Here is a 14,117-nt window from a genome sequence, read left to right as displayed (position 1 = left end):
GAGGGTTCCATAAAAAACGGTAAATTTCTTATCAGATGAGCGTCTTCTATATAAGGACTCTGGAGGTAAATTTCGAGAACTGGGTAGACCACCCTTGATTTGTTGAACTTGAGGGTGAAGCATTCTTGCAATATGCAGTATGTCACGCAATAAGGACGTGACAATGCATTCTGTGTTCGTATCACCGCTGAACGCTTCTTACAGCGTTCATGTAACGGATGAGCGTCGTGTTTCATGAGACAGTTACGAAGTTCTGTAAATCCTGTTAGCTGCAGTGTGAGATACAAGGAAACCGCGTGTACGCTAATATGCTTTCGAAATTCTAAAAGAAAAAGAGAGACCCCTATATATAAGCAGGATAACACAGATATAATGAACTGAAGACAAGTAAAAAGTAAGTACAAGTAAAGATATCCCTGTAACAGGCCGTGAAAGCCCATAGGGTTGTGAGAGGTTGAGGGCCCCACATTATCTAGACAATCGGCTCAAAGATGGCGGTAAGGTCAGCCTTACGCGCCGGTCGCGCTTTACTCCCCAGGAAAATTATTTAATTAATTCCTGTTACTCATTTCTGTTAGAGGCTGAGTAAACCCCAGGGCCATAGTGCGGCCGGAAGGATTAGGTCAATTGAAAAAATCCAATGACCTCATCGGGACTTGAACCCGCGATCTTCCGGCTTGTAGCATAGTGCCTCATGTAGTGTACGAGAATTATTAATTCCCAAAACCCTGAGAAAATTGCCAAATCACTGGATTGCAGTAACTTCAGTGAATGCTGCCTTTATTAAGATGCTATTTCAACTACAAATGTTATATTAGGTTAATGTTTTTTTTAAGAGTGGCTTTGCGATGAATTGGAAAATGTGTGAGGTGTAGCGGTCCTCACTCACATGAAGACATAGTTTAGGATATAGTACAACAACCCTCAGTCTGGAAAAATAATACATGAAACTTCCTAATATGAGTCAGAAATTCTAGTCACTCAACCTGCTCAATTATGTATACGTCAATTCTGTAAGATGTATTTAACACAAGAATTTTCGGCAGTTGATTCTGATGCCGTCTTCATATTGTAGAATGTACGTAGAACTATTTCTGGGCAACGACCGCGAGATAAGCCAATATACAAGAGCTGTTGCTGAGAAAGGGCTTCGCAAACAAATATGTTCCCACGGAAACGACTGAACTACAATGAGGAGCAGTGTTTTCTGTGCGGTTCATGCCGAGATGTTATAAGCGGAACAAGTTGGGAGCTGCAATCAGTCAGTGAAGAGAAGAGTAGAAGGTTGATGTGAGATAGTCGTCAGCTTGGGAGCAATGAGTTAGACGTGGGGTATTCGCCACCTGTAAGGGCGTTAGTAGAGGACGTTGTTAGGATCCGTTACTAAGAAAGGACCAGTGAAGACATAGAAGGCTTTATGTGTGCTGCAGTTACAGAGTGTGTAAAACAGTGAGACTGTTATATTTACTTGCGGTTATGAGTTGTGTCTATAATAAATCCAATCACTAATGCAGGCACCTTCTATATTCGCTCTTATCACGTAACAATATGATCGGTTGTCATTTTATTGGCAGGTATCTTCGTTTGATAGTGGTAGCTTGCTAAACTCAGTTTAGTTGTAGTTTAACAACATTGCTGTAACACAAAAGATGCTTCATCGAACATCTGATAAGAATGAACAATGAAATGAACAGAAAATGAAAGAAAAATGTCATGGCCTTCAGATGACAACATTCCAGTATTTACATGCAATGACTTGGAGCGTGGGACCGAAATTTGAAGAAGGATGCTCCCGAATGTGCCAGAAGAATTGTTGCTTGAACTAAATTTCTTTGCAGTTTTTGGTTATGTTATTCAAGTAATCATGTATTTTATTTCCAGATATATTTTTTATTGAAATAACTGTGTATTAGCATGCAAATCTCTGCTTTGTCCGCAATTGTTGTCCTACTTCTTCCTTGCCGAAATACTAGAAGAGATTTTTTTATTTTAGATTCCAATTCTTGACAATGTCTGAAATTATCTTTTGTTGCGTCGATATGACAATCGTGTATGAAGCAGAATTGGCGTCCGTTGTTGAAGACAGACAAGCAGATATTTTTCTTTTGTTTTCCAGTTCAAGTCGAAACTCTAATAAAACGTTCTGCAAGAAGAAAGCGGGACTGAGGTAATCAAGGGGAATGATGAGCGAAATGATACCGCAACAAGACGAGAATCCTTTCTTCTTTATTCGTTCTTCTAGTCACTGTAACCCTCTACGTCACAATGACGTTTCCAATATAGAATCAAGCACAGAGTTTGCCATCGCCTGTGTTCGATTTAAAAAAAAAATAAAAAGAGATAACAACAAATCAAAGAGATATCAACAAAGAAAAGGGTGAAATGCTGATATGCCACATATTTCTCCCCCCTTGACAGAAAAAAGGCGAATAGAAGGGGTGGGGGGAAGTCTTCATTTCAAAGCAAGGCACAAGTTACCTTTCCTTACTGCGCTGAGTAAAGAAAACGTGTCATGTGATCAAAAGGAACATCTCCAGCGCTCTCGATAGAGTGTCTTACTTTCGAGAGAGAAAGGGAATCCCCTGAGTGTTTTGTTATGCCATGCAAGTACAACTTACAATTGGGAGCGGAGCGAGGACAGTAAAGAAATCTCAGGTACAGTAAAACAGAAAATTATATGTCTATATATAATGTTTATTCGTGGATAATAAATATAACTGACACTGTAGAAATACACAGCCCTAATTGCAAATAAATAGTTAAAATAAAAAAAAATTATTTCCTATTTGGGACTACTGAGCTTTTGGGATATTTCCCGTCGTCCGGTATTCTAAACGACTGGCTACGGGCTGCACGACTCAGGGGTCCGAGTTCGAGTCCTGGCAGGGTTAAGAAATTTCTCTTCTCCACTTTATCCAGACCGGCTCTGGGGTCCACCCAACCCCCTATCCAATGTGTACAGTGGGGTCTTTCCCCGAGGGTAAAGCGGCTGGGGTGTGAAGCTGATCACTCACTTCCAACCATTGCCGAGGTCAAGAAAATGTAGATCTATACATCCACTCCCCCATACGTCTTCATGGCATAGTGCTTAATTAGATAAGCACAAGGACAAATTTACTTTTTACTGGTATTCTAAAGAATAGTTTATTTTGGAAGCCAGATCTTAGTCTATCGTCCGGTATTATAAAGAACATACCGTTTCGGAAACTGGATCTGTGTCCATCATCCGGTATTTTAAGAAAAAAAACAGAACGTTTTGGAATGTAGGTCTATCTCCTAAATGTTGTGTTCTTAGAATATCGGAGGATGTACAGAATCCAAAAACTCATTAATGCCGAGACTTACACACCTCTGTTAGAATTTCTTAGAGCTAACTCGCTGCTTGTTACTTTTTATCTTTCTCACACCTGCATTGCATAGTCCTAATTATCAGTTTGCACTATCTGCATAAGTTCCCTCCCCCCTCCCAGAAATTCTTGCCTCTAAGATTATGAGCACTTTTTATTATTGGCGTGAAGTACCACCAGGCATCTTCCTGTGCCAAGCAGAGCATTAAATAAAATCATGATTCTTTTGATTACAGCATTTGGCAAGAACGTCCGGGGGTATCGGGGGGGGGGGCATTTGAATGCCTTCCAGCTCCAAGACTCAGAATCAGCGGATAAACGAAAGAGAACAGAAACACGCTGAATGCAAATTCTGAGGTCGGCAACAAATCCCATGCTCTCTGCAGGGTTTCTCGGTTGTGAAGCACAACACTGCAGTAGTTCAGAAGGTATAACTCACTCTCACTCACTCTTGGAGCTGAGTCCTTCTTGAGAAGCCGCCAATTGTGCAGCTACTCAAGAATATCCCAGCATTTTATGGATCCCGAAGGTTCATTACCGTGTTCAAAAGAGCCCTCCGCTGGTCCCTACCCTGAGCCAGATTGACCCAGTCCTCACCACCCCATCCTATCTCTCTAAGATCCATTTTAATATTGTTCATCCAAAACGTATGTCTTGGTCTTCCCAGTGGTCTCTTTCCTTCTGGCTTTCCCGCCTATATGCTATATGAATTCCTCTCCTCCCCCATTCGTGCTACATGACCTGCCTACTTCATCCTCCTTGACTTTATCGTTCTAATTAGAAGGTATAATTAGGATGATGAGATGGGAAGGAAATATAGCACGAATGGAGAGAAAAGGAAAACATATAGGATATTGGTGGGAAAGCAAGATGGAAAGAGATCACTAGGAATACCAAGACGTAAGTGGATGGATAATATTAAAATGAATCTTAGATATGATGGGGTAATCTGAACTGGATCGATCTGGTTCAAGATAGGGGCCAGTGACTGGCTCTTGTGAACACGGTAATGAACATTAGAGTTCTATAAATTTCTACCAATAGTTTGAGTAGCTGCACAATTGACGGTTTCTCAATAAGGGTTCAGCTCTATGAAGTTAGTTATTTTCATAAAATGTGAAAGCTTCTGCAGTTAATACAGTAAACATAAAAAAACAAACTCCGTGGTTTTATTCCCCAAACGAACTCTACCGACATATATTAAAAACAATCGTAGAAGTTAGAAATGTATTAAACCAGAAGGTAGGTAACGGTTGAATTTTGAAATTTTGAAATTACGAACTTTTCTCATTAGTCTTCCACACAGCCAGATGATTCTCTCGTCATTCTTCAGAACGTCTTGGACGAACTATGGTGGCAGTTGCTAAAGGTTGTTGCCGGCGACAAGTCGTGACAAAATTCATTGCAACCAAACTTTGCGTATCATTTGTACGGTCATTATATCAGATATGCTACCAGTTGTTTACTTAATTTTTGATCTTAGATAAAAAAGGATGGGGTAATATGGACTGGGTTGATCTGGCTCAGGATAGGGACCTGTAGAGGTCTCTTATGAACACGGTGATGAATCTTTGTGTTCCATAAAATGTTAAGAAATTCTTGAGTAGCCTAGCAGCTGGTGGTGTCTCAAGAAGAACTCAGCTTCATGGTGTTACTAGTGTTCAGTAGTTAAAAGTACAGAGCGTCTAATATGTGGTTTGTTGATGAATTTCGCAGTAGAAAGGACTTGGAATAGAATGGTTGTTGTCTAAGTGAGGTAGCTTACTATCCCACGATTGCTCTGGAGGAACTCGTGAAGACCACGGAGAACCTTGGTTAGGATAGGCGATGTTCCGGAGGATATTCAAAGAGAGCATCTCCCGAATACAAATCTACAGCGTTACGGCCATACCAACATACTCAGTGACATGTATATAATATTCATTGCATGTCAGTTCTATTCTCTTTCATACCCTTCAATTAACTCTTCTAAGAGCAGTTAGTGCTTTATGTATCTAACATACTGTGGCGTGTAGACCCGTTGCTAAGAGGCGACTCTGTAAACAGCTATCGTTTCTGGACAAGGGCTCGGTAAACACTTTCCCGTTGCTATGCAGCAGTTTCATATTAATGTAACAGATGGACTACAACAATGGAAAAGCTGTGCTTTCTTTGTGGTCCGTGCTGAGATGTTATAAGCAAGGGATAAAGTCAGTTGAAACTGAGTTCTGTGCTGAAATTTGTGAAGAGATGACTTGAAACGGAGGCAGACGAATAGTCATTGTTGGAGCCGTTACAAGGAAACGTATAGTAACAGACTGAGAACAATAGACTCTGTGCTGTAGTGAAATGTAAAATGTGGAAATAGCCATAGTGTTATATTTATTTGTAGATGCGAGTTATAATGATCCAATAAATCTACTCGCCAATCCAAACCCCGTCTATAATCGCACATACAACGTGACAATACTAAAATTCTGCGTGCTACAAACTATGTGTAATTGTGTTTTCCATGTGATTCTCACAACAGAGAGAAATTGTTTTACTTAGCTGAATTTGCGTTTGGTTAAAGTAGCGGAGACGGAACGTGTTTTCCTGTGAGGTTCGAACTTATTTATATATAATATTTAGGATAAATTCAGTCTTTATGAGTTCAAATTGGCTACTTGATATTTTCTCTGTTATATCTGTTACATTGCTTTTTCTTTATATTCTAAGAGCCTGACCAGAACCTGACCAGTGCCTTACCAGTGCCTGAGCAGAGCCTGACCAGAGCCTGACCAGTGCCTGACCACACCACAGAATTTCTTGAACACTACCCCCACTTCTACAGTACTCAAGTACAGCGATCCTTTTTCTCAGCTGTGACCTTTCTTTTTCTTAAGGTTTAAGACTTGAACTTTCTCTATTTATAGTCCCATTTCCCAGGTTCTCCTTAAATCTTTTCTTTTTTCTCTTTCTAGCAATCTGCCTGCTGGTTGCCTTAGTCTGTCCAGATGGGTCAGGAACTGTCGTCTTTGTTTATCACATTGAGTCATCTCACTTACTCTTCTGTGACCCAGTGTGATTACGAGGTCTATTCCAACGAACCACAAAAGTGCAGTAGACAAATGGTTAGGACAGGCTTCCTACTGTTGCTGGTGAGTCCAACTTTGAAACTAACATGCTATTTCTTATCTCCAACAGCACGACCAACAACGGAAAAGCGGTCACTGTGAAAATGCATTATTTCGCAGTGTCAAACATGGATGAAGGACGAATTGTTCATATTTTCTGCGCTGGGCTGCCTTCATGGTTTCGAAGAGTCTACCGGAATCTGAAAATAAATTACACAGGACCCAAATTATCTGTCAGGTTTTGCCACATGACATTCTATTCCGGAAATCTTGGCTTCATATATCCGCTCTCCTGAGTAAGGTTTGTCTGGCTTTTCCCCAGTAAATTAAGATAAATTCAGGGAGATTAACTTAATGTTTTACACAACCGCTTATTTTTATATTCTTTATAATCCATTACTTATTAATCATTTTATGCTACATAGTACGAACTACTGCCAGCGTTGTTAAATAAATTATTAACAAAAATATGCTATTTGGATCCGGGATGCATAAATTTGGTGAAAAATTCAGAATATTACATAATTAGGCGTTATGTAATTTGTATTGGTTGCTTGATTGAGTTAGAGCCTAAAATATATTAAAGTTTGATGGGCTGGGCATGTGGTTAGGACGAAAAAATATATGTGTACTGATATTTTGACGTCAGAACTCTAGGAAAATATCCACTAGGGAAGACCAAGAAGGGGAAGACGGCGTTAGAACGTATCTAGCGCAGTAGGTTGTGGGGCCGGAAGTCGGGCGTAAATAGATTACAAACCTGTATTAAGATAGTATTTTTTTTTTTAACTGGCGTTAAATCTTTGGATTCTGTTGATCTATGTTTCACTTTCAAAAATTGTTATGAAAGCAACGTTAGAAGATCTATTGAAATTCAGAGGGGAATGATTTATTTCGTATTTTCAGCCGTGTACTCCTTCCTATCACACCTTATACTTTTGTCTTGTGCCACTAATTTCTCGTTTGCCACTGTGAATTAAGATTCTCTCTCGGAAAGCGCAGTTTCGAAATTAACCCTGTCTCTTGTGTAAGTACTTGGAGACTACTACAGCGTTTGAATGACGATATACGTGTGTGTGTGTGTGTGTGTGTATATATATATATATAAAACACATACAAAATGAGAAGCCACTTTCTACTTTGTAGATTATTTAAAGGTTTAGGTATAATTCTGAAACATTTCATATGGCGTTTGCGTTCTTTATATAAAACACATTAAATGAATACACAATGGAGGGGTCAGCCTGTTCTAGGAAATTTCTCAATTAATTCCTGTTGAAATTTTATGTATTTGATTGCGTTAATGGAGTGTGTTGAGGGGCACATGATATAAACAATGTCTGGCAATAGAAATAATAAATGTACATATGTAGAGCAACTAGGAGCCAGGATAGCTCAGTCGGTATAGCGACTGGCTATGAGCTGGACGTCCAAGGGGTTGGAGTTCAAATCCCGTTGGGGTAAAATTTTTTATATTTTTTTTTTCACGTCGTTCAGACCGGCTCTGGGGTCAACCCAAGCTCCCATTCAATGGGTACCGGGACCTCTTCCCCCGGGGGTAAAGCGGCCGGTTCGTGAAGCCGACCACTTACCTCTAGCTAGTGCCGAGGTCAAGAAAATATGATCTATACACCCACTCCTATATAAACTTCATGGCATAGTGCTTAATTAGTTAAGCACAGGGACAACTTTACTTTAACTTTATGTAACGTAACTGTGTATGAAATTTTGTTAAGTATAGGCCTATTTCATATAATTAGTTGTGTATATGCACATATATATGTATACGTATATACACATTTATATATGTGTATATATGTGCAAAATGCAAAGATATTCGTTTCTAGTATATATTGTCGTAAACGAATTTACGTTCTTTTGAGTTGTTATCTATTATCGCAGATAACGGAAATCAGTATTGACGATCTCTACACACACACACATATACGCACGCGCGGAAGCCAAGAAGGGGAACAAAGACAATGGGAAAAAAAGTGTTAACGGTAAAAAAAGATAAAAAGATGAAGATAAAGAAGAATAGTAGAAGGAGAAAATAATGAAAAATTATATAACAAAATTATTGGCCTTTTATATCGTCTATATACGCATATGTTCATAAAATGGAACCTACACTCCGTCCTAATGACTGGCCTAAAACGAATAGTTGAGAGCCTTCTCACGATAGACTGCATGTGCCTGGAAGCGTGCATTCAGGTCACGGGTGTCTGACTAATTCTGTCACATTAATTTCTCAGAAATTTGATGTGAATTTGCGGTTATTCCATACAGAGAATTGCAGTAGGATTTGCATGCGAGCCACTTCATATGAACCATCCTGTCATATTCACATATCATACACGTCTCTAAATTTCGTCATCTTTCAGAACTTTGCACGGTGTTCGCCCGAAAGTTTTCGACGAATACAATACTCATCCCTAAGCGCAACCACATCTTATGCACTTAAGCACTATGGAGCACTAACTCTAACCACATAGCTGTAGAGAGACCGCGTGTTTATACGTGGAGGTCCAGACGGTGACATCGTCATTTGCTGTGCTTTTTGTTCGAAGTTCCGGAAAAGCCGATGACGACACAGGCTGTCTGAAACTTTGGTAACCGTGCCCTGAAATTTTCAGGACCAAGTGCCACAAAAATAAACTGTTTTAGAGTGAACATTGAGTATGCAAAAGCCACTTAACTTTGTGCCCAAAACTTTTGTATAGAAATATGTTTTCTTTCGAATGTTCGAATAGGGATATATGTTCCTCTCGCCTTCTTATTCAGGCACATATCCATGAGAAACCAACTGATTCCTGATTCATATTGGTTTATTAAATGGCTTGCTCTTCAACCCAGTAGATGGAGTCGACAGATTTCTCCGAAACATCGGTTGACTTTCAACGTTCTATACGACATTATATGCCAGAGATAGATCTGAATCTGCTACCTCTGTTTGTCCTCAAGATGGAGGCGACAGGTTCCTCTCAAACACTGATAAGCAATTATGAAATTAAAATATAATTTTCCAGAAGATCTTAATCATAACAGGGAGTCCAGACTTCAAAGATGTGACGTCATGTGATGTGGTTGCTTAACGATATTTCGGAGTAAGGCAATGTCTCCATCTTCAGTATAGAGGAGTTACTCAAAAAAACAGACGCAGTAAATTCCACCAACATTTCGGTGAAAATATGCCTGTCTATACGGCGTCACATTTCAGAAGATGTTAGCATTTATAGTCACCGCTGTGAGCACTCCAAAAATTTCGTCTCCCTTTCTTGAAGATATCTAGAAATAGCCTGTTGGCAGGTCTAATGTCACGGTAAATCGGCCTAACACGAAGCCCTCTATAGGCCGAGAAAAGTACGTGTCCACATCCAAAGACTTTCTTCCTATGTATACTTCTTTGAGTGCATTTTTCAGAATTTGTGTTCCTTTATTCTCTTCTCACTCGTGTTCTCCTTTTGTTTGCTCTTGTTACACACGGTAGCTGTGAAGTCAAAAATGTTCTTGTTTTCCGCACAGCACAGCATTGTTATCTGAAGTCTTGCTTCAATTTTAAAGAAACAAATTCCTATGCACTTAGCGTCCATATTAGATCAAGTACTAAAGGATGTGAAGATATATTAGACAAGAGTGGTACAGTGTACAGCAAAGGCGTTCTTTGTGATTTTATTTCTGCCGTTAACTTGATGTTCGTTTATTGCAGACCTAGATCTGTTATTGTGAATCTGTTTACAATACAGATATAGCATATACAAAACTCAGAATCCGAAATGATTTCACACTTTATTTTATCATAAGTCGAGTTTCAAGGACAAGTGGAGCGAAATTACGCTTTGTTGGGAATCCCATTTTCAAGCAAGAGCGTCAAAAGCAGAATGCCAGGTATGGTTCTATTATTCCTGTAGAAAGACTGACGAAAACACGATAGTCTCTATGCATCGGTAGTCGATTCCAGACCCAAGCCCAGTCTAGAAAACCTGGACTAAGAAATTTTATTTCACTCTTTGTTATCAGTAATAGTTTAATATTGATTAGTTCTATGTACTTTTACTGTACCAAGAGTTTAATGGAAAATTCCATTTTCACGCAGGTGTTATCTACTTTGTGATTACGAGAACTACTAGTTAATTGCCACTGAAAAAGTTTTACGCAGTATTTACAAAATGTACTTCGAAATCAATATGTTTTGTAATTTAATCTGTCAGTGAATACTTCTGCCTGTATATGTACAGAGGCACTTAACACACTAAACACAGGTGCTGTACAGCCTCTTGTTGTCCAGAGGGTGGCTTCATTTTTCAGCCCACATGAAGCACGAAAACTACATGATTTCTGGTATATTTTCTGCTTTAGATTTTCTAGTTCCACATTACTCGTAATGTATTTTCTTGTTTCAACTGCAGGCCATTTTAATTTTTAAGGACGAGTTTCGATGTCAAATTTTTCATAGACTCAAGCGAAACAAAATCTTTATAAGACTCCTTTATGGGAGGGCTATATTTCCACGTGTATGAGTTTGGATTGGATTTTTAATTGGAGTTATTGAAAATTTACAGATCGTAACTACAAATAACTACAGCGCTACAACTAATCACACACTCAACAGTTCACTACAACACGTATTATTTCTTCTCATTCTGCCGTGTCTTCATCAATCGTTGTCTGGTAACGGCTTCCAACACCATACCTTCCTCAACTTTCGTGTTCACGACCGCATGTCCTATCTATCGCCTTTCTCACTGCAGCTCCCGAGCTGAACTGTCTTCCAACTGCCGAACTCACAACGCACAATCGACTCCTTAAGTAGCCTCGGCGTGGAGACCATAGAAAACACCTCTCCCAACAGTTCTATTGTTGCTTCAAGTGGTTAGCGCTCGGACCGCGTAAAGAACACCATTCGTCTGTTATTGTTTGCTGCCTTTACTTAGCAACGGGTTTACCTGCTACAATATTACGAGTATATTCTCCTTTTTTATTTGCAACAATGACTATACTGACCTCAGAATCATCATTCGACCTTGAACTTAGTCATACCTGTGTCTTGAGGAATGTCAATAAGCAACTATTTAATTAGGGTTAATGCTATTTTTCATCTACCATTTTAATGATAGGCTGGCCACACAGAGTCCTCGAAATATGACTAGGCCTTCGTTCCTTTTATGTGTTTCGTTGGATGTACATCATAAATATTTCACATAGAATTCAAACATCTTCATAAGATATAAATTTTGTAGACCTCTTTCAATACAGACCATGATTATTAAGCCTGAAATCACAGGATGTTGGAGAAAACTGCATAATGTGGAGCTTCATAACTTGTACTCTTCTCCAAGTATAATTAGAATGATCAAGTCAAGGAGGATGAGGTGGGCAGGTTATGTAGCACGAATGGGGTGACGAGGAATGCGTATAGGATATTGGTGGGAACGCCGGAAAGAAAGAGACCACAGGGAAGACAAAGGCGTAGGTGAGTGGACAATATTAGAATGGATCTTAGAGAGATGGAATGGGATGGATTGGATAAATCTGGCTCAGGATAGGGACCAGTGGAGGGCTCTTGTGAACACTGTGATGAACCTTCAGGTTCCATAAAATGCTGGGAAATTCTTGAATAGCTGCAGATTTGGCGGCTTCTCAAGAAGGGCTCAGCTCCATGAGTAAATAAGTAAGTTAACATTAGATTTGAAACTTACTTACCAAGATAAAATTTAATCAGCCAAAATCAGCCAAAAATGTTACATTTCAGTTCAATTACTCGAATAGTTTAGGAGATGAAACATAGACTTACAAACAGATATACCTTCGTATTATGCTGTGCAAAAAATATTACTAACGTCCAGAAATTTGAACACAACACAAATCCCTTTACCAAAAGAAATCCCAGTAGGGTTTGTATGTAACTAGAAACATTGAATCAATTAACGTTGTATACCAACATCTGTTCAGAGTAACTTTGGTTTCGGACAGAAGAGGGTTGGAAAAAGCAGACGGAGATCAAATATTATTCTTTGATGTGTGTTTCCGCAATGAACACAACCCGCTCTCTCATTTCTTATCGAGGTTCTGCTTAAACCAATTGTAGAGCATTTTACTCTAATTGGAAGTTATTCGTGCGAGAAATTAAGAGTGCTTGGCTTCACTCTGAATAAACAAATTCAAGAGGATTTAATGTTGTTGCTTTGGTAAGCAGCTGCAGAACCTACAGAACATGGAGGTAAGGGTGGTTAAATGTGAAGCACAGAGAGAGAAAGAGACAGATTTCGTTTATGAAACAGATGGAGGAAAGAGAGGGTGATAAGAGACGAAAGAAAATCCGCAACCTCTATTCCTTTCCATCACAAAATGGCGGAATGTAAACAAAGTCAGCTGCACTTCTTCCCAGTAGCTTCAGTCATCCTTTCGGTAATCTCTCCTGATTTGATCCAGTCTCTCTCTCTCTCTCTCTCTCTCTCTCTCTATTCTCTACCCTAGGCTTCATCGACTCTCACCCTGGTTTAGCTCCGAGCTGTTACAACCTCATACACTTTGCATACCTCTGACTTAACCTGGTACGTTTCCCATGTTGGTGACTCTGATGACATTGTCATACACTAAGCTGTTCGCACCGCATTTCCAATAGGCGATCCGCAGTCTAGAAATGTAAAGGATTGTAGGAACGCAACAATTTTGAAGTCCTTGGGAAGAGAATTCAGTTTTCAGAACAATGGAAAAGTAAAATTAGGTCAAGAGATTCGAATCAGGTGGCTGATTTACCCACATCCGAAAGAGATAGGAGCTTTTGTCTGCCCATGATCTTCTAAGAAAGCAAAGATTGTAACAAAAAAAAAACTGTAATTTAATCCGTTGTTTTGTGTGGTCGTGGAATTTATTCTCTAATCTCAAGAGAAGAATGCAGACCTAGCGTGTTACAGAAAGAAGGGCTGAGGAGAATATTTGCACCTATAAGAGATTTATATAATAAAGAATTTGATAAATTTTATTTTTCACCTAATATCTTTAGGGTTAATTACTTAGAGATCATTATGAGGTGGGAGGAACATGTAACACGCGAAGGGGAAATTAATGCAAGTAACAGAATGGGAGGATATTAGACTGGGCATTGAGCAGAAAGAGAGTTCAAAAATATGGATTGGATTTAAATGTAGAAGGCAGGGAGCCATCTCGCAACTGACAAGAAATATTTTAGCTTCATAGTTTTCCTTTAATACCGATCTCAGTGACAGTGTGGTCTAAGTCATGGGATGTCTTCACCCGCTCGAACATTTGAGATCGTGGGTTCGAATCCCACCGGAGGCATGGATGTCTGTGTGCATTTGTTATGTGCATGTAGGGGCCTTGCGATGGGCTGATCTCCCATCCAAGGTGTCCTACCGACTGTGTATAGGATTAAGAGACTGGAAAAGGGGCCAAAGTCCAACAAAGGGCTGTAGAGCCATAGATAGACAGACAATCTATGGCTCTACAGCCCTTTGTTGGACTTTGGCCCCTTTTTCAGTCTCTTAATCCTATACACAGTCGGTAGGACACCTTGGATGGGGGATCAGCCCATCGCAAGGCCCCTACCTGCACATAACAAATGCACACAGACATCCATGCCTCCGGTGGGATTCGAACCCACGATCTCAAATGTTCGAGCGGGTGAAGACATCCCATGACTTAGACCACACTG

At 39.7% G+C, this 14,117-nt stretch overlaps 1 protein-coding gene across 4 annotated transcripts in view; it reads left to right on the top strand.

Moving 5' to 3' along the window:
- The window catches only part of LOC111865522, a 254,438-nt gene that overhangs the window by 82,296 nt on the left and 158,025 nt on the right, over nt 1-14,117 (top strand). For all 4 annotated transcript variants that reach the window (XR_002842984.2, XR_002842985.2, XR_004513134.1 and 1 more), the window contains exon 3: nt 6,290-6,466. The gene's annotated coding sequence lies outside the window, so the exon portion shown is untranslated. The remainder of the gene's footprint in view (nt 1-6,289; nt 6,467-14,117) is intronic.

This window comes from Cryptotermes secundus, unplaced genomic scaffold (genome assembly GCF_002891405.2).
Source record: "Cryptotermes secundus unplaced genomic scaffold, Csec_1.0 scaffold560, whole genome shotgun sequence".
NCBI classification, from domain to species: Eukaryota; Metazoa; Arthropoda; class Insecta; order Blattodea; family Kalotermitidae; genus Cryptotermes; species Cryptotermes secundus.
This window is presented reverse-complemented; position numbering and strand designations above follow the sequence as displayed.